The 19,983-nt window shown below is 43.5% G+C and overlaps 1 protein-coding gene across 2 annotated transcripts in view; it reads left to right on the forward strand.

Moving 5' to 3' along the window:
• Positions 1-273: 273 nt before the first annotated feature.
• The window catches only part of MYLK (myosin light chain kinase), a 226,823-nt gene continuing 207,113 nt past the window's right edge, over positions 274-19,983 (forward strand). For both annotated transcript variants that reach the window (XM_063116671.1, XM_063116672.1), the window contains exon 1: positions 274-404. The gene's annotated coding sequence lies outside the window, so the exon portion shown is untranslated. The remainder of the gene's footprint in view (positions 405-19,983) is intronic.

The following is a 19,983-nucleotide window of genomic DNA, read 5'->3' on the forward strand; positions in this document are numbered from 1 at the left end:
CTGTCTCTCCATTCCCGCCCCCTCCTCCCACCGGCTGCAGGTCACCAGCGTTTGTTGTCAAAACTGCAAGCAGTCCGGGGAGGAGGCGGCGGCGGCGGCGGCGGCGGCTGCCCGGCTCGGAATCTCCCGCCCCGCCATCCTCGTCCTTTTGCCTTTCAGCCACATGCACACACGCGCGCGCGCGCGCATAGACACAAAACCGGCTTCCCCAACCCCGGCAAACATTGCCTAATAAGGCTCCCCAGGCATTAAACGGCCCCTATTTTCGAAAGGGCCAGCCTGGAGAGTTAGAAAGGGTCCGTTCTTGGATGGTGGCGCTGAGAAACTTCGCAAACGGAGAGAGAGTGTGTGATTGAGATCCGGCGGGAGTTTCTAACTTGCTCGGCAGCACCATTAAGATCGCGGTGAGTCTCTCTCTCTTTCGTCCTCGCATCTCCCGGCGGGGTCTGTTTTTTCTGCTTTGGTCTGACGATCACTCTGTACTTTCAAATGCAGACAAACGATTAAAACAAACGCGCGCGGGGGGGAGGGGGGCGCAGATTCCTGGAAACAAGATGCCTTCTACGTTGAAGGATACCTTTATGGATTTATTGATGTATTCATCCATTTATACTGCAGTCCACGAAGGCTGCCATGCGATGCACACCTAACTGGGAGTAAGTCCTCTTGAGAAGACCAGGACTTCCTACCCCTAAATAACCCCCTATGGGAGCTTGCAGTGCAACGGATGTATCCTGGCTAGAGCGCAGTCCCTTTGGTCTTGGTGGGACCTACTCCTGAGCAAACGAGCATGGAGGATCGCGCTTGCAACGGGGTTGCGTGATCCTCGGATGCTGAAAAGTTCATGGGGGACGGGGGGACGGAGGGAAATCTCCTGTGCAATTCCCCATTCAGAAAGATATTTCCCTCAGCCGTGATTGAAAAATGCCAGCCGTCTGGTGGATGAATACAAAGGCGGGCGGGAGGGAGGACGGGGGACACCGACACACGGCTGCTTTAGATGGCTTTGGCCAGGCGTGCAGGAGGCTCACACAAAGCCTCTCCTTGCGTTGGTTACGCGGCTGGGTTGGTGAGGAAAGCCGCTGGGTGTGAAACGCTCCGGTTACCTTGGAGCAGCGGCGGCTTTCTATTAATTAATAATGGCGCGTGGGGAATTAGGGCGTCGGGAGGGAAATGTTTGAAGCCGATCACTGAGGTGACGAGGTTTGGCTGGGGCGCGAGGGATTATGGTTGGCAGCGTGCAGGGGCGAGAAGTTGCTCTCGCTGGGTTGTGCCTCGGAGCCTCCCTGGCTACGTTGTCATAGATCCCCAGAGCGAAGGTCAGCTGCCCTCTTCCTCCTCGCCCTCTTCTCGCAATGTGCAACTTATGTTGCGGTTCCCGTTCTCTCCCACCCACCTCCCGGTAAAGATCAGCCAGTTCCAGCCTCATTGTGTGGGAACGATTTGAGCAGGCTCCTGCAATCCCTTCTCTTCTCTGAATGCAGGCAGAGTCAAATGCTAGCAGTGAGACTCTGGAGTGCAGAGTCAAATCCTACTGAGAGTAGACCCATTGAAATAAATTGGACGTTAGTTACGACTAATTTAAGCCCCTCTCCTTTCAGTGGGCATGCCCTAAGAAGGATTTACGTTGGATTTTACCTGAGGAGGGGCAGAAAATACAATGAGTTGGAGGGCCAGAGTTCTCCCACTGAGCAAAGGCCACAAGCATGCTTTTTGTGTACAGAAATGTCATTTTTTATGAATCACTCTGATCCATGGTGCAGCTAGGGTTGGGACTGGGGGCCATTATCTCGGCCCAGGGAGCTCCTAAATGACCACCCAGAGAGCAGAAGGTGATGAGGGTAGCAGAAGCAAACTCCACTTTATTCCTCCTGTAGTCATGATGGTGCTCTGATTTAAGTGTGTTTAAAATGTAAAACTGTACATGCTCAGAGTATTTCTTTTGAAGTAGAGTTGGCAGACAGTTTTGTTCTAACTTATCAGGAATGTAGAAGTAGGGTGACCATATGAAAAGGAGGACAAGGCTCCTGTATATTTAACCATTGCATTGAAAAGGGAATTTCAGCAGGTGTTATTTGTATGCATGCAGCACCTGCTGAAATTCCCTCTTCATCACAGCAGTTAAAGCTGCAGGAGTCCTGCCCTCCTGACCAGAAGTAAAAGAGGGCAGGGCCTGGTCCCACTTTTACATAGGAAAGAACAATGACTTGCTGAATACTTGACTCAAGCACATGAGGAGATTTAAAAGGCAACCGGGGGCCATTCCAATGGTGGGTGTACTTGTGTACCTGCTGTTTGTGGTTTTTAAGAGCCTAGAGGTTGTAGGGATACTGTGTGCTGTACTGGAACCCCCAAGGGTCCTCATAAAACCCCAAGCCTTATGATTGACATCCTTGCTTTTCATAATAAGGAGAAATTGATGTCCTCTCCGTCCAGTAGCCTTGGTTGAGTAATGTGGATGGGATCAACAGTGCCACCTTGAGCTAAAGACTGACAAGATGCAAAATGAGGTTAGGAGCTACATGAGCACCTGGGTGGGTGGGTAAGTGGGTGTGCGCAGGCATGCGCTGAATAGGGTGATAGTGGAATCTTTTGCTATGATCCAATTCAAACAGTATCGTTTTTTGTGAACAGGCAAGTGTGGCGTTACACCCCACAAGTCAATTCCAAATGTATGTCTGCAGTTTGTAAGTCTGTGGTTTTTAGAATGTTGGCCTGAGTGGGCGGAGTTAGAATGTCTTGGGAGGGGGAGGAGTGATATATATAAGGGAATGACTGAGGGGATTGGGAGTTCTGTTCTTGATCTTGTTCTTTTCAGGGAGACTTGTTAGGGACTCTTAGAGTCTGTAGTGCTCTCTGTATTCATGGTACTTAAGTTCTGGGAAATTTGAGAGTCAGTGTAGTGAGTGGTGTCTTTAGAGTGTGGTGTGCACGTAGTGGATGTATATTAATCAATACTGATAATAAAGAAAGTTCAAGAGTGATTGTGTGAGAAAAAGGAAAGTGCGAATGTGAGAGTGACAGGATTGTATGGAAGGTTTCAAAAAGGTTTTTAAATGTTATTTGAAACAAAGCTTATGAACTTTTAAAAATAAATTTTGATTGTTTTGTTTTTAAAACTACCACAAAAATCCCACGTGTCTGTTTGGCATTTATCATCTTAAGTTTACACATTCAGCACCCACTCTGACAATCATTTACCTAAGCAGATATAACTCACAGCACATTATTATATATATTAAAATCCATTCTCTATTTTAAACCCCTTTCTCCACATAGTTTGGAGGAAGGTGATTTTTATCCCTTGCCTCAGGCATATCAAGCGGTGGTGCTTGGCTTGAGCAGGGAGTAGCCTCGGCCAGGTCTGGTGTTCAGAGCCGGTGTCGCCCCATAAGAAGTGGTGGTAGTGGTAAGGTCTGTTGTTCAGAGCCTGTGTTGTGGCAGCAAGCACTGCCAATTAAGCATGCCTTCACGTGGCAAAACATAATGTGTGAAACAGCTGTACACAGATACAACCAACAGTGATTCTTTCTGTTACTGTGATGGTTGAGGAAGGTGTTACCGCAATTACAAAAGTAAGTGCTGGTGATATCATTTATTGGTTTCTATGTTACATTTCTTCAGATGCCCGAGGATGGTTGTACAAGGGGAGGGGAGGGGAATGGCTACACATGATCCCTTTGCACTAGGGGTGTTACATGGAGTGGTAGGTCTGTGTGTATTTCCCCTGCCCCTCCTTTCCTTTTCATTCCTTGCATTCATTCCCTTTTCATTCCTGGCTGATGGTTGGCTGGCCACTGTGTGAACAGAGTGCTGCATTAGATGGACCCTCGGTCTGATCCAGCATAGCACTTCTTATGTTCTTAATTTGCAATATGTTGTTCACTCTGGTTGTTCAGGGATGATACCATGGGAATGATTTAAAAGGAATTCAGGATCCAAATCATAGAAAACCCTTGGAGGAAAACCATAATAGATAACACACAATGGAACAAAACATTGCCACATTTATCCATCTGTAATTAATCATTATATTACAAATGCAAAACAGAATCAGAATTGGTCCTTTGGTCTCCATAAAAGTGACTTTCACTTTTCTGTATGACACTTGTTAGTTTCACTACAACCTCCTCTGTCATTGAATATATGCAGCAAGTGGCTGTTGAGAAACTGTGAATCCTGGGATTTGTAGTCTATGTGGAATGCTGGAATGTGTAGTCCTAAGCCAACATGGACTGAAACAAGCTCAGCACTTTGCTTGCTTACTTACAAATAGGCTGCAGATGAAGCAATGACCTGAAGTCTGACAGTTTGGATGCAGATGTTGGCAATTTGTATCACTCCAGATATTTTGGCCTACAACTCCCATTATCCCTCAGCACTGCCTGTGCTGGCTAGGGCTGATAGGAATTGTAGTCCAAAACATCTGGAGGATGCAACTTGCCCACCTCTGTCTTAAGCCTTGCTCCGTGTCCTAAATTGATGATTTTTCTATGTCCCCAGAGAGATTAGACGTTTTGTAAGATATATATCTGACCAGGAGAAAAGCAGCTTGGACATTAACAGTAGTTTGCTCTAGTACAGAAATCATTAGATGAAACAAAGTCTTCTAGTGCCTTAAAGATCATGAGATGTATGGCAGTGTAGGCTTTTGAGGACTAGAGTCCATTTCAGCAGATATAGATTTTTTCACTGTATCATTAAGTATCACCATCTGCTAATGTCACCAGAGCTGCATCTTGATGACGTGCTTTTGTGCTGCGAGCCCCAGCCCCCGCATTTGCACTCATTAGTATTATCCACATGCGAAGGAGTGAGCATGGGGTTTGCATGCAAGGAGGAGCACCTCCTTGCGTCCCCATTTTGGGGGGGTTCATTTGTTTTCCTTTATTTTGGAGGAGGCACCACGCCTTTGCACGAGGGAGCCTGCGTGTCCTCGCAGCCCTGTTTGTTTGCTTTTTGTTTTCCTTTGCTTTGGAGGATGTGCTGCACACCCCCATTTTAAAAAACCTTTTGGGGGCTTCTCCCCATGCCAGAGAAGCGCGAAGGCGGGCCAGCAGCCATTTGGCTCACTGGCCCACCCCCTCCCACCCCCTGGGCAGATGGTGACCAATCAGGATTCACCATCTGCACAGACACACCTCCGAAGCAGCTCTGGAGCAAGGTGACAGACGGCAGATGCCATTGTCACCTTGCTCTAAGAGAAAAAAACTCGGGTAAGTCCTCGACTTCTTTAAACCGGAGCTTCTGGGGAATGCCTCTGGATGGCTCCGCGATGGCAACTGCATCATATAAATGACTTTATTTGCAAAAGCAGCTCCTAAAGCTGTACAGCGTTTCCTTGAGAAACGCAGGAATGTATTCCCATTGAGAACATTTCACATGAATATAGGTGTTTCTTCTAAGCACTGGTTCTGCAATCATGGGAGCGCAATTTCCACCATCTTTTGATAGTGTTATCTGAGCCAGCTCTGAGGGGTATATTTTCTTAAAAACTTGGAGCTTCTAATTGGGAGGTTTTCATTTCTTTATCCCTCCTTCAGTACTTTTTCCACACTCCTGCTGTCTAATAAATAATCCAGTCACCTTACTAGTTTCCTGCTTCTGACACACACACATATACACACAGAGGCATTCCTTCTGTTGCTGCCATTGCTTCTTTTGTTTTAGGAATGTAAGGAACTTGTCCCTATAATTCAATGGAGTTTTCCATTATTCCACTGCACAGTAGTGGATATCCATGGAAATGCTATGGAGTTTCGGAACAAATTCTGCACATATATAGGTTTCCCAACCTATGAAGCTGTTGTTTTCCCTCTGTGCTTGCTTCTGCAGAAGTTTTGCAAAGCATGTGCCCTACGACTGAGCTAGAGAGCTAGCTAGTGAGGCTGCATCCTTATACTGCAAAATAACAGCCTCAGAATGGGGTTATAAAGCCAACATTTGAAAACTGTTGGGCAAAACTATAGCTCTGAATGCAATGTTTGTAGAACTACTGTAGTTTCCCTTAATTAAATGTTAGAATTAACTCATTTGTTTGTTTGTTTTTGTTTTGTTTTGTTTTTTTAATCTCTAAAAGTTGTATTACCAGAAATGACTGAGTATAAAAATTACAAGGGTCTTCAGAAATTCTAAATTGAACAGATTTTGCAGGGTTAGCCATTCTATAGTATAAAAGCATATATTATTTTGACTATAGATCTTCTCTTTGACAGAGGGACTTCTTTCATTTATACAAATACAAATCTGAGTTCTCTTCTTAGAAACTAAAGAAATTCTTCTTTTGCATACAGGTGCAACCTCCTAACTCTCACTCAAAGAACCTGGTTTCCAGGGTTAGTGGGAATGATGGATATATATTCGGTGTCTCTGGGATCACACTTTTTCTGTTACAGAAAGGTTCACTGGTGGGGCTGGGGGTGGGGACAGGGTGACTTCTCTTTTTTGCCTCAGGGTTTTATTAATCAAGTCTTTCTAGTTTTGTTGGCATCTAAAATGAGGCTAATCTACTTTTTGTTCCCCAAATTTGAAGCACAATGGTTTCAGAGGGCCTCCTGAATCCTTCAAATGTCTAATTTAATTAAAGTTGCTAAAGGGATTACTGCTGAAATCCTAAACACACTTACTAAGGAGTTAGACACATTGAATACAGTGGGACTTACTTCTGAGTAAACATGGATAGGATTGGGCTGCAGCACATACATCTGATTTTCCCCACCTCTGTCGTAGGATGATTTAGAGTAGCAGCAAGCACATATAAAGCTATCCGAATAAGGTTCCCCTGTGAATACAACAAGCGGCCATATTAAAACATCTTATATAAGTAGTCAGGATTTCAGGCCAGGGACAGAGTTGACATAAGTGACAGTTCTACTTTGTGATCTAAAAAATAATACATGAATAATTCATAAAGTTCCAAGACAACAAATTTTCACAAGTTATTTTTAAAGGTAAGCAAGGAAGGAAGGAAGAAAATTTGACTTTCTAGGAATCCTGGAGAGAAGTGGGTTGTTTGATTAGAAGCTGAGTAACAGGTACATTCTGCAGTTTCCTTGTCCTATTAAGAATATCAAAGTGCAACATTAATCAGACTATAACTTAGTGTTCAGTTAGTAAACAAATGTGTGGTGAACCAGCCTAGGATTGCCAATGGAACAGAGGAAAGTCAACTTGGTTTGCGCTTGTGCCAACAGTATCTTAATCTGAAGTTAACTGAAGGTGAAGCTTCAAAGCATTCATCACATGATCATGTCTGAAGATCTGAAGATTATGAAGCTAGTATTATTTAAGGGAGCAGGAGCAGGGGCTAGTAAAAAAAGAAACTTGTCACCTTTAACCTGCCATGCTGCGGCTATAACACATTACTTAGCTTTGCTCACCAAATATTTATTCAGCATGACAGTTGCATTCTTCAGACAGTAGAGTGGTTTTTTGCATTTGGGGTTTGGCTGGTTTTGAGAGAAGAGTATCTATAATTAACTAGTGATGTGCTTGTTAGCAACAAGGAGGAGTGAGAGAGGATGAAGTGGCCAATGGAGCAAGACGAGAACAGGCCTATTTGTTCGTTCTCTTTTGACTGTGAGTTGGCTCTTTACCTGCCTCTGTCATTATTTGAGACAGTGGGTAGATTTTGACCTGGAACCTGGTCCTGCCTATTTAGTCATGTTAACATAGTAAATGACTGGGTTGTCCGATGGAGGTTTTCTTCTTTTGTTTCATCATTCCAAACGAGTGATGACACAATGCATATATCAGAGAAGGCGCTAAGAAAAACCTTCTTTCTGTCATCTGAAAAAGTCCTAAAACTCATAGCAACAGCAGCCATTGTGACAGTATTCCATGTTTGTGGAGTAAAATCCTTGACATTTTCCATCTTGCATTTATGACTTAAGCCTTTGACTAAAAGAAAGAAAGAATGGTAAAAAATAATAGCAATGGCCATATATTTCTGGGGATGGTGGATTGGGGGAGGGGGAGAAACCTGTATAATATGATTTAACACCACAAATGATAGTTGAGCGGTGCATTTTGTAAGCTTCTAAAGGTTGCTCTTTTAATCACATTTTTATATTTGAGTGAAGTCAGTAATTTGGGGTGGATACATAGAAGCATGAAACAATAAAACACTAAGTACACTGGATCAAGAATGCTTGAAATGTTATTTCATATATTAAAATGATAATACAGTAAAGATGTATATATAATTAAAAATGCCCCCAGGGATTTTCAAGTGCATTTGCATTCATTGGCTGGAACCCTCTGGTTTGCATCTTAATGTTAATTTGTGAGGTTTCTGCCTATACATTTCCCCATATATTTCCATAAGGATAGATGCTTTTTAACAAACAGATATGGAAGCTGAATATGAAGGGAATTAACATTTATAAAAATATTTGCACACGTCATTTCAATCACAATGTATAATTCTAGCCTGTTCAGTTGTTTAATACATATTCAATGAATGCATACGGTGCAGGCAGTGGGTTGGAATCACAGTTGTGCATTGGTTGGGGCAGAGGCTGCTGCTCCCCTCCCATGCCCAGAGAGGTCCACCTGGAGCCTACACTGTATTCTTTTCGTCACCAGCTAAAGACCTTTTTATTTTCTCAGTATTTTAACACCTAAATTTAAACTTTGCTGTTTTAATTCTGTATTTTAATCCTATATCAATTTCTGCTGTGTGGTTTTATCCTGGTGGTGCTTTTTATATTGTATTTTGTATTTGGGTTTTTAGATTGTTGGATGTTTTATTATGTTCTTAATGGTTTTAATTTTTTTGAACCGCCCAGAGAGCTTCGGCTATTGGGCAGTACTGCGAACCATGCACACTGGTTTGCCCCTGCAAACTTCAGTCTCACACCAGATAAATGGTTGTTTCTGGCAATTAAATTCCCCCTAATCCTTTTGACTATGGGACATTTTGCAGTGAGACCTGCAATATTTGTTTGTTTAAACGTATGCATTTCTTAAACTGCGTATGCTACCCTTCAGCCATGATGCCAGAGCAGTTTACATCGAATTGAAACAGAATAAGAATACAAAACAAGAATCCTGATTTAAAACAAAACAAAACATAGCAGCTAAATTAAATTTAAACTTTAAAATCCTGGGAGAATAAAAACATATCACCTGCTTGGCACAGAAAAGATAATAATCTGGGTGCCTCCCTGGAGAGGGAATTCTAAGAGCATGGTACCACCATGGTTGAGCAGGACTTCTCTCTATCTGCCTTACTTCAGATGGTGGGGGCATTCAGACGAGAGCCTCTGATGATGATCTCAGTGCATGGGAGAGCTGATGTGGGAAGAGACATATGAAAAGACTATAGACTTTCAGTATAATACCGTATTTCTTCGATTGTAAGACGCCATTGATTATAAGACGCACACTAATTTCAGTACCACCAACAGAAAAAAAAACCCCTAAGACACACCTGTGATTCTAAGATGCACCCCATATTTAGAGATGTTTATATGGGGAAAAAAGTGTGTCTTAGAATCGAAGAAATAGGGTAGCTTTAGGGCACAATCCTATGCATATTTAGACAAAAAGGGCCTACAACTCCCAGCATTCTCCAACCAGCTTGGGAATACAGCCACATGTCAACTTTTCTGGATGTTATTATTACACAGAGTGCTGTAGCTAGCTAGCCATGGTCACAGCCCAGTGCTGATTTGCTGCTGATCCATTCCTGTTATTGTTTAACTACACATTGCTTTGTAAGTTCTTTTTGTTTCTAGCCAGTTCTAGCTTTTTCAGTTAGTTCAGTGTGAAGGATGAAGCGATGTTGCCTTGAAGGTTGCTATGGAAACCATGGAATGAAGTTTTGGGCTACTATTTTAATGCCTACATCAAACCTGTGCATACCTTGGTTGGATTTTTTTTAAAGAGAAATATACATCTGCTGAATCAGGATTAGTAGGAAACAAAACCTGTTGCTGATTACATTCCATTGTGAAACGTTTATTGTATTTTTCCAGGACTTTGAAAATAGTGCAGAAGTGAAATTGAAATAGTAATTAATTATTATTTTTTGCTACTTTAAAGGTATTAAATGTTGATTTGGATCTTTCAATAGGAAAAAATACATATGGAATAATATATAGTGAGTTTGTATAAGTTAAATATAGTCAATAATTATTTTAAATTGGTTTATATTGCTTATCAAAATATTCAAGTAAAAGTGTGTTATTTTTAGCAGAGCTAAAAGATTTGATTTAGGTGAATTCCAGTAACTTCAAACTGAATGTGAGCCCCTTCTAAGAAATAGAATAACAAAAATATTTTTGTCTGTGCATGGATTGATATGTATTTTGGCTGCTTAGCATAGTAAAAAAGCAAGAAAAAAATCACCAAAACCATTCCATCATGCAGTAGGTAGGGAGGAAAATCTGATTTTTCCAATCAAGCCTTGTTAGCTGATACGCTGAACAATCTTATGCATGTCTGCTCAGAAGTAAGCCCAGCTGAATTCAATGGGATTTACTCCAAAGTAATTGTATTTAGGATTGTAGTCTCAGTGATTGAAGTCCTTTCCAAAACAATCAATTATTTTTATTTATTTATTTATTTCTCACTTTATTAAAACTGATAGGATGCATTTAGATTTTTTAATGAATTTTATCATAACTAATGGACATTCCTAATATTAGAGTGACCATATGAAACGGAGGGCAGGGCTCTTGTATCTTTAACAGTTGTGAAGAAAAGGGAATTTCAGCAGGTGTCATTTGTACACATGCATCACCTGGTGAAATTCCCTCTTCATCACAACAGTTAAAGCTGCAGGAGCCCTGCCCTCTTTTGTATCTGGTCACTCTAGTATAGTTCCTGCAGCTTTAACTGTTGTGATGAAGAGGGACTTTCACCAGGTGCTGCATGCATACAAATGACTCTTGCTGAAATTCCCTTTTCTACACATTTGTTAAAGATACAGGAGCCCTGTCCTCTTTTCCACACGGTCATCAATCTATCTATATAAAATGCTTAGGTATGTTTCTGTACAGGCTTCAGCTGATACAGGTTGCTAAGCAACAGTAACAATGTGTAATGTCAGCTGATACAGGTTGCTAAGCCCTTCACCCGACTCCTCCGGGCTTTCGCTTCCCCCCCCACACACACAAAGGGGGCAACAGTCCGGAGCATGAGTGAGGCATGGCTGGGGCCCTTGGTGGTTGGGTGGGAGGCCGCTCGCCTGCTGCGAGCCCCGGCCCCGGCCTAATCTCATGCAAGCTGGGCGGGCGGCCCAAGGCTGACAGGAACCCCGGGGAGAGGGTCCGGATCATGAGTGAGGCACAGCCGGGGCCCTTGGTGGCCAGGTGGGAGGCCGCTCGCCTGCTGCGAGCCCAGGCCCTGGCCTAATCTCATGCAAGCTGGGCGGGCGGCCCAAAGCTGACAGGAACCCCAGGGAGAGGGGGACACCTGCTCCCCCTCCCCCTCACCTCTCTGCCCCCCAGGTGTGCCAGACAGCGCTGTATCGGCGGCCTCCAAGCAGCCCGCGCCCCCGTGATGATATTTAATTAAATAAACTTTAAGATATGCTACAACGGTGTATGTTATGCCAGGTACAGCTAGTGTATTAGAAAAAAGCAAAAGAACTCTGTGAAAAGGGAGCTTACATTCAATAATTAGAACCTATGCAGCAAAATTCAAATTTGCCAGCATTTAAATACAAACATAGATGTCACTAGAGTATTATTCCCATGGTTTCATAAAGCTTACTTAGCTCCAACGAAATGTGTTTAGGATTATATATAATATATATAAATGCATTTAGGATGTTATTGTCCAGGATGTGTAGAACCTTCTGGACACATTTTGCTAATCTTGTCAACATGCATTTGAATTCTCTGGGTTTTCTTTGAAATTTCCACCCCTACTTTTGAGGAGCAACCTCATTTTGAATGATGAGTTAGGATTCCATCAACCTCCAAGAAATGAGAGGACTCCCGTTCCCCTGAAAAATGTTACGAGCCTGCTGTTTTCTATATCCTTCCTGCTGGTAAGAAATTGTCATTAGTTATCTTATGTGTTGCTCTTTATTTTTCAATTTGCAATGTTGAGGCTCAAAGGACAGCTTATTTTACGTGCGAGACATGATGTGAAAACAGGTGTCCTTGGATTGTCATTATAAGCCCTCATTTCTTCAGTTTGTTAGGCCAGATGTTTTGCTGTTTTGCCTCTGTGAACCCAGCTGTTTTAACAGTAGATGAAGGGCAAGTTGATAGTTGATGGCCAAACTTCAAGTAACATTTTTTACATTTTAAAGTTCTCAGGGTGGCTTACAATAATAATAATAATAAAAATCAAGGCCATTGATTTCATTGAGTTTGGCTGTATGTAACAATACACAGTAACAATACTCACTGTGTATTATTTTTCCTGTACTTGTCACACATGTTGCCCCTCCCCCCCGTTGCGCAGCTGAGAGTCCCAGTGTCCTTCTGGGCTGCTGGTACTCTTCCCTCTCTCCTCCCTCAGTCCTCCCGGCCATATCCCATCAGCCATTGCGAGTTCTGCCAGCTGTACAGGAGCAGCCAGGGTGTTTTCGGCCCCTTCTGCCGGAGAACACTATGGCCAACGGAATAGTGCACTCGATGGAGGGGGAGAGCCTTCCACACAACATTTTAATTGATAGTTTATTTGATAAGCAACGGAACAGCCCATTGTTTTTCTGCGTTGCTTAATTTTTTTAAAAAAGTACTGTGCATTATGTGTGCATTGTGTGTGTCTCCCCATGACACAATAATCAACTTAACTGACAGTTGCCTCCTCCCCCCCCCAATTGATTATCGTGTCGTTCAAACCCAGCCACTGTGTTCCTAAGAGCCTTGACTCCACTATACTACTTGGTGTTGTTGTTTCAAGTGGGAAGGGTAGGGCTGGGGACACTTTGCCTACCACTGCTGTACAATATAAGGGGAAAGAGATCTCTATTGAAAGCTTGCTATTAGAAAATAATGTAACAAAGGATGCAGCAAAGAGGTATGGCTTCATATATATGTTTTTACCAGACAGACAATATCGTCATGCACATTAAGTATGTGTAAATGCTTCTCTTTAAATTGTGAATTAAACTGAAATGCTGTAAGAAAAGTTGAGGGTTTTATACCTCATTTAAAATCAAAGTTGGACTCTGGGGATTGATCTTGATTACTCATTATTATACTCTCCACTCTCTTTCTTGAAGATCCCTGCAGTCTTCAAATGCGATGACAGCTTGATTAATGTGCCCGAGTTTGTGCCATTGCCTAGGTATTGCAGTGGTGATATAATATTTAGGACTTTTTGGCAGGCACCTTGGCTGTGGGATGTAGCTGTGGTGGTCGGGTGAAGGGTTAATAAAGTGGCTTTATTTAAAGCTGGTCACAGCAAATCAGTGCTACTCATAGCCATTGTCACACTAAACACCAGTAGCTTTGTGGTAACTTTAACTTCTATAGACGTCCAGAATGTATTGGAAAACCGTGCAATGGCATGATTTTATATCACAAATGAAAGCTCTCTTAATCCTCAGAAACCAATATGTAATACTTCATCATCTTTCAGCAGGCCTAGTGGATATTTACTTTCTCACTGGCTTCTGTAGACCATGTGCTTGTGGAGTGGAGAAATGCCAACTCTTCCAGGCTTTTTTTTTAAAACCACAGATCAGAAATGATTATGGGGTTGTTGTTTTAAGCTTCAAGTTGCCAGATTTATGATGAAAATGTGAAAAATCTCAGCTTTCACTTAAATATATAGGAAAGGTTTCTAGCTTTTTTATTTAAGAAACAAAGTATAAGAAACTTGAGTGCTTGTGGGCTGAAGTAAAGGATAGGCAGCTTTGAAGTGGGGATAAAGATTTAGCACATGGCACAGCGATGCAATAAACTTGCATGTGATGCAAGTTTCTCTTATCTAGCATTCACATGAATGTGGTAATGTTTGCTAAGCCAAATTTCACTATGGGCATGTTGCTTTTATTCAGTTCTCTCTCTTTTTAAAATGTATAGGTTGGTTCCAGATTTAGTCACACTTCAAATACACCCATTGAAATCAATGGAATTTAAGTAATCCATTATTTCTTGGTTTGAAACACCTTGACCCAACCCCTTAAATGAGATATGGGGCAGCTTAGTAGCATTAAGAAATCCAGGCTAGAGTTCCCATTTGTCTTTCCTTTTCCTTTCTTTCCTGACAGAAATTCAACAAGTACTGTTTTTCCAGGATCGAGATGCAGTGATAGGAAAAAAATCCCTGTTGAAATTGTTACGCATCTATTAAAACCAGAGGAGTCTTGGTTGGGAGAGTAACCAATCAAAGCCAATTGAAAAATAAAAATAAAAAAGTTGAGAGTGTTATAATTTCAATAGGAATTGGATGACACATAAAATTACCATGTGAATTCTACATGGCAATTATATGTTGACCACCATCCCTACTCAAAAAAGTTAATGTACAGATTGCACAGCAAAGATTTCATGGCATATACACAAGCAAAATTGAGATTTTTTTACCATTAGAAAGGAAAACTCTTCTATATAGTTAAAGTACAAGTTATTGAACCTTCTTCTTGGCAAATATAGTAATCCTTCTGCATTCCAAGAAGTTGACACAATCCAGTTTAGTCAGTGTACTTGATTGAAATTGGCATGTCTTGTAACAGCTGCTCTCTATGGCTTACCAGAGAGAATTTAGTTTAATAATTTCTGATATAGTTAATTTTCCAACTAAGGAAAGGATGGATAAATGAGTCAAATATATAATTCCTGTTGCAGATAAACTCTGGAAAGACACAAGAAAAAATGTGCCTTTTAACATGCAGTTTTACATATTTGTGGAGGTTCAGAAAAGATGTTAGGTTAATAAAATGAAGTAGTGAGCAAGTCTCATAAGTAAGATCACTTAGTACAGAATACATAATTCCAGCTGGTATTAATGGATACAGTAGTCAGTGGCCCCATTCAGAAGACACCTTAAACCATGGCTTTAACCACAGTGGTTAAGCCAGTAAGACGGGCTGTGTTCAGAAGACACCTTAAACCATTTCCATGAAAGCCAGAGGCATGCATCCAAAGAATTGGCTCATTAGTTCACATCAATATATGAAACCAAGCCCCTATATTGCTCATGTTGGTTTGATAAGTAGCATAGCTGCCATCTAGTCTATTTCAACCTATTGCTTTAGCAACTCTGCCTTTTGTCTTGACTGGCCTACTTAGTACACCTAACTCCTCACGTCATGTTCACAGAATATAGTCCTCCTGATCTTTTATGAAGTTTCTTCAGAGTTCCCTCTCTGATTAATTCCTTCTTGCCTCCTGTCTCCTTTTCCTGAAGCTACCTATCCCTCCTTCAGGTTCCTTTTTCTCAATGCATAGAATCATAGAATAGCAGAGTTGGAAGGGGCCTACAAGGCCATCTAGTCCAACGCCCTGCTCAATGCAGGAATCCACCCTAAAGCATCCCTGACAGATGGTTGTCCAGCTGCCTCTTGAAGGCCTCTAGTGTAGGAGAGCCCACAAGCTCCCTAGGTAACTGATTCCACCGTCGCACTGCTCTAACAGTCAGGAAGTTTTTCCTGATGTCCAGCCGGAATCTGGCTTCCTTTAACTTGAGCCTGTTATTCCGTGTCCTGCACTCAGAGTGTCCTGCACTCTGGGAGGATCGAGAAGAGATCCTGGCCTTCCTCTGGCCCTCCATATTAGGCACCCTTCCTTCTGCCACTTTGCCTCTGGCTTCCCCATATGCCAGGGTTATTTCCCAGTCCTCAGCCTGACCCTCTTTGAGGTATTAATGTCAACCAAACTGACAACTTTTCCTTCCTTTAGAGAAACTGGACTGTAAACTGTTTAGCTCCTTGAGCAAGTGAACATTTGATGCCTGCACATCAGCTCAGACAATCTGCGTCAGAAATTTCACTACCACAAGCATAATGCAACATAGAATTCATAATGAGTAAGGAAACTTTTGCTTGAACAATAAATCAAGCATATTAGCCAGAGATTTCTGAGAAGTCTTGGCATACAGGGATAAAAGTTGCATGAAGATTAGTTTCTAGCCATTTGGAAAACATAAATTCAAAGACCAGCTTTTGAAAAAGTGTGACTTAAAATCAAAATAATACCAGTTTTGATTGCGAAGGAGTAAATAGGGCCCTAAATATCTAGAGCGAAGACAAGGAACTGAGTTATTTTGTGTCAGAACTCTGGGACTGATGGTGGGAAAGTGTCTTTTGAAGGCAAGTGGAAGAAGAGAGAATTCGAACAGAATCTTAGATTAGTTAAGGTTCATTGAATGGCTTTGTGGAAAATTGAGGAAGAGCATTTAAATAGAGAAGTGCTGATAAAGGTGCAGGGCATCAGCGATCTGTTTCCATAGTGACATTGTTCAAACAGAGGCTTAGAAGAGCATTGAATATATCTTCTATAGAAAATACCAATCTTAAGAAGGCGAGGGGAAAGCATTATTTGTTTCTTAGGTCTCCACTACTGGATGGCTGTAAGTGATGTGACGTAGGTGGTAGGCAGGCAGCTGGCCTAAATAGCTACACTTTTCATAAAGCCAAGCCAAGCCAATTTGAATAACTCCCTCTATCCTTATTTCATGAATGATATTTAAACTTCTGTAGCATTAAAGTTATGGAATATAAAGCAGGAGGTGGGCCCCATTGAGTTTTTCTTGTATATGTCTAATTTCTCTCTTGGATGTTGAGTTCTTTTAGGTTGAGTGCAAACACCCACATACTTATCCCCCCAACCCCGTTCTCCCAAGTCCTATCAGGTGCCAGGAACTTTTATTGTTCACTGCTCTGGAATTTGTGTGTTGTAAATAAATAAATGCCCAAAGTTCACCCCAGTAAACTTCCTAGCTGTGTAGGGGTTTGAAACCAGATCTTCTGGGTCTTAGTTTGATACTCTAACTACTATATGGCACCTCCTTTCTTCTCCAGTTCTGAAAATGAACAGATAGGATAGAAAATTATGGCCCAGGTTCAGATAATGACATAAACCAGGGATGGACGGCTTGTGGTCCTCCAGATGTTTTGGCCTATAACTCCCAGCGTCCCTTACCATTGGCTGTTCTGACTAGGGCTGGTGGGAGTTGTAGGATAAAACATCTGGAAGGCCAAAAGTTGCCCACTCCTGACCAAAACCATGGTTTAGATTATTGTGGAAGGGTAGCATTGAGCCATGGGCTTTTGTGCTCCCCATAGGCGTGCGCAGCACATTTCATTAGGGGATTCAGATTAGAGGACCCGGGGGGGGGGGGGAGGACTCAATTTCTTTGGGTGTTCAAAAATGGCATTCCCCACCAGCAGTCTGAAGTGGCACGGTCCATTTTTACCCTATTTTCATTCTACCCCTATTCTGCTCTTATTCTTAGCACCTCATTCTGAGGAGGGACCATAACAAACACGTTTATTTTATTATGCATTATGTAAAGCAAACACTTTTATTAATGATGATATTTAAATCCTGTCTTTCCTCCAAGAAGCACAATGTTTTCCATCCCTCTCCTATTTTATCCTCACAACCACCCTGTGAAGTAAGCCAGACTGAGGGGCTGTGACTGGCCCAAAGTCACCCAGTGAGTTTTATGGCTGAATGAAGATTTGAACTTGGTTATCCATCCTTGCCTAACGCTCTAACTTGGCTTTACCCTACTTGATCCCCTCCAGTTGTTTCAGGACTCCAACTTTCACTGTCCCCAGCCAGCCCAGGCCATGCTGGCTGGGGATTATGGGAATTGCAGTCTGTCATCTGAAGGGCACTGAGTTGGGGAAGTTTGTGGATGGGTTACAGCGGTCTTCCCCCAATGTGGTGCTCTCCAGATGTGTTGACTGTAAATCCCCTCAGCCTCTATGGCTAATGGTCAGGCCTGATGGGAGTTGTAGTCCAAAACATCTGAAAGGCACATTGGGAAAGGCTGCAGTACACCATGTTCTGTATGCAGAAGGTCCAAATGCAATCCCTTGCAGATCGGAGACCATTCACTATCTCGAGACCTTGGAATGGGTATAAGTTACAGCTACTTAGATTTCAATTAAATATAAAGAAAAACTTTCTGACAGTAAGATCTGTACAACAGTGGAACAGTCTACCTACAGAGGTTGTGGGTTCTCTATCTCTGGAGGTTTTTAAGAAGAGGCTGTCCAGCCACCTCTCATGGATGGTTTAATTGGTTTCCCTACACATGGCAGAGGGTTGGACTAGATGATCCTTGAGGTCCCTTCCAACTCCACAATTCTATGATGCTATGATTCAGGCCTCAGCTCCCCATAGGCAGACGGGAATTAACAGCCAGCTCTAACCCAGGTTTCCTTGGAAGCTCCACCCTGTTCAGTAGAGCTTACTCACAAGTAAGCATGTAAGAAGGTCCTAAACCTCAGGTGTGCCTTTGGCACTGAAAGGGACATTTATAAAACAGATATTCCAGGAGTCCTGCTACAATATTTCCCCCCTCTTCCCTCCCTGTTCCTTTTTCCTTGTATGTGGTGGCTGTTTTGGATTCTAAGCCTGTAGGCAGGAACTGCCTTGTTCTACTGATTATAGGTAAGCCGCTCCAGGAGCCTTTTTGACTGAGGAGCAAGATAAAAAAATACCGCTGCCTGGTAGGTAGGCTAGCGAAAGATCAAAGCGATCAAGTGATGAAACGGAAGATCAACGGCTGGGCAGAGGGGGAAGAGGGGACGCTACTGCCAGGTAGTTGTGAGTCCCTTAAACACACACACACACGCACGCACGCACGCACGCACACACACACACACACACACACACACACACACACACTTGCATCTCTTGAAAGTCGAGCTTCACGCCCAGGAAAGCTTGAAGCTGCAATCTTGTGCACGTTTACTTGCAAGTAAGTCCCACTAAACTGCTGAAGGGGGCTTACTTCTGAGTAGGCGAGCCTAGGATTGCACTGTAGACCTGGCTGGAAGCCTTCACAAGTCCCCACCCCCACCCACCCCCAGAGGCTCTGTTTTGAGGAGTTACAGGCCGATCGCCCCTTCCCACCACACATAGCCCCCCATGCATGCCGGGCTACAGCCCAGGTGCGCCGTAGGCCCCGCGGATGCCGCCTCCCTTTCCTCTCCTTTTGCTACTACGCCGGGGGAACGTGCAAATCTCAGCCTTCTTCCTCGGCCACCCCCCCCCTCAACAACAAAATCCAGGCACCGAGGAGGTGGCGGCGGCGAGGGAGAACTTACGCGGAAACGGTCTTTCCGCTGTTGATCTCCGCGGGAGGCATGGTGATCCCTCTGACGGCAGCAGCTCCTGCGCTGAGTGAGGCTCCGATGGTGTCGGGAGGGGGGGGCAAAAGAACCCCGGGAGTCTCCCCACCCTCGCTGACCCACCCCTCCGGCCTCCCCGAGCCGGCCACGTGGGGGGGAGCTGCAGAACTTTTTGCGCCGCTCCCGGAGCGCAAACCCCAACCGCGCGCAGACCCGCCCCGCCAGCCAGCCAGCCAGTCAGCGATCCCCGCGTCCGCCCCCTTGGCAAGGAGGAGGACGAGGAGGGCGAAGGGAGCACGAGGAACCTTCCCCGCGGACGCCTCTGGGGGCGTCTTCCTCCGGCGCGCACGGTCGAGAGGCCCCCGGTCCGCCCCTTTGGGCCGGCTCCAAAGAGCGTCTGTTTTCCCTTAGCATTAATATCTTCTTCTGCACCCCCGCCAACCTTCCTCATCTTCTTTAAACTCTCCCTTTCCCTCTCGGGGCAAACATGGCGGCGGCAGCACATTAGGGGGTTCAGTTGAACCCTCTGCACCCCCTGTGCGCACGCCAATGGTGCTCCCCTTCCGTCTCTTCTTTCTTCATGTGTAAGAAGAAGAGAGTGAAAACTACTGCTTTTACTTTTGTCTAAACCAGAGTTTTATGTATGAACTCTTATATATGTTTTATTCTAACTCTAGATAGTTTTTAAAAAGCCTTGACAGGAAACCAGTTTAATCCTGAGTTGTTTTAATTGACTTGAGACCCAGGTTTGCCAAGGTGGTCTA

Source organism: Elgaria multicarinata, chromosome 2, assembly GCF_023053635.1.
Source record: "Elgaria multicarinata webbii isolate HBS135686 ecotype San Diego chromosome 2, rElgMul1.1.pri, whole genome shotgun sequence".
NCBI lineage: Eukaryota > Metazoa > Chordata > Lepidosauria > Squamata > Anguidae > Elgaria > Elgaria multicarinata.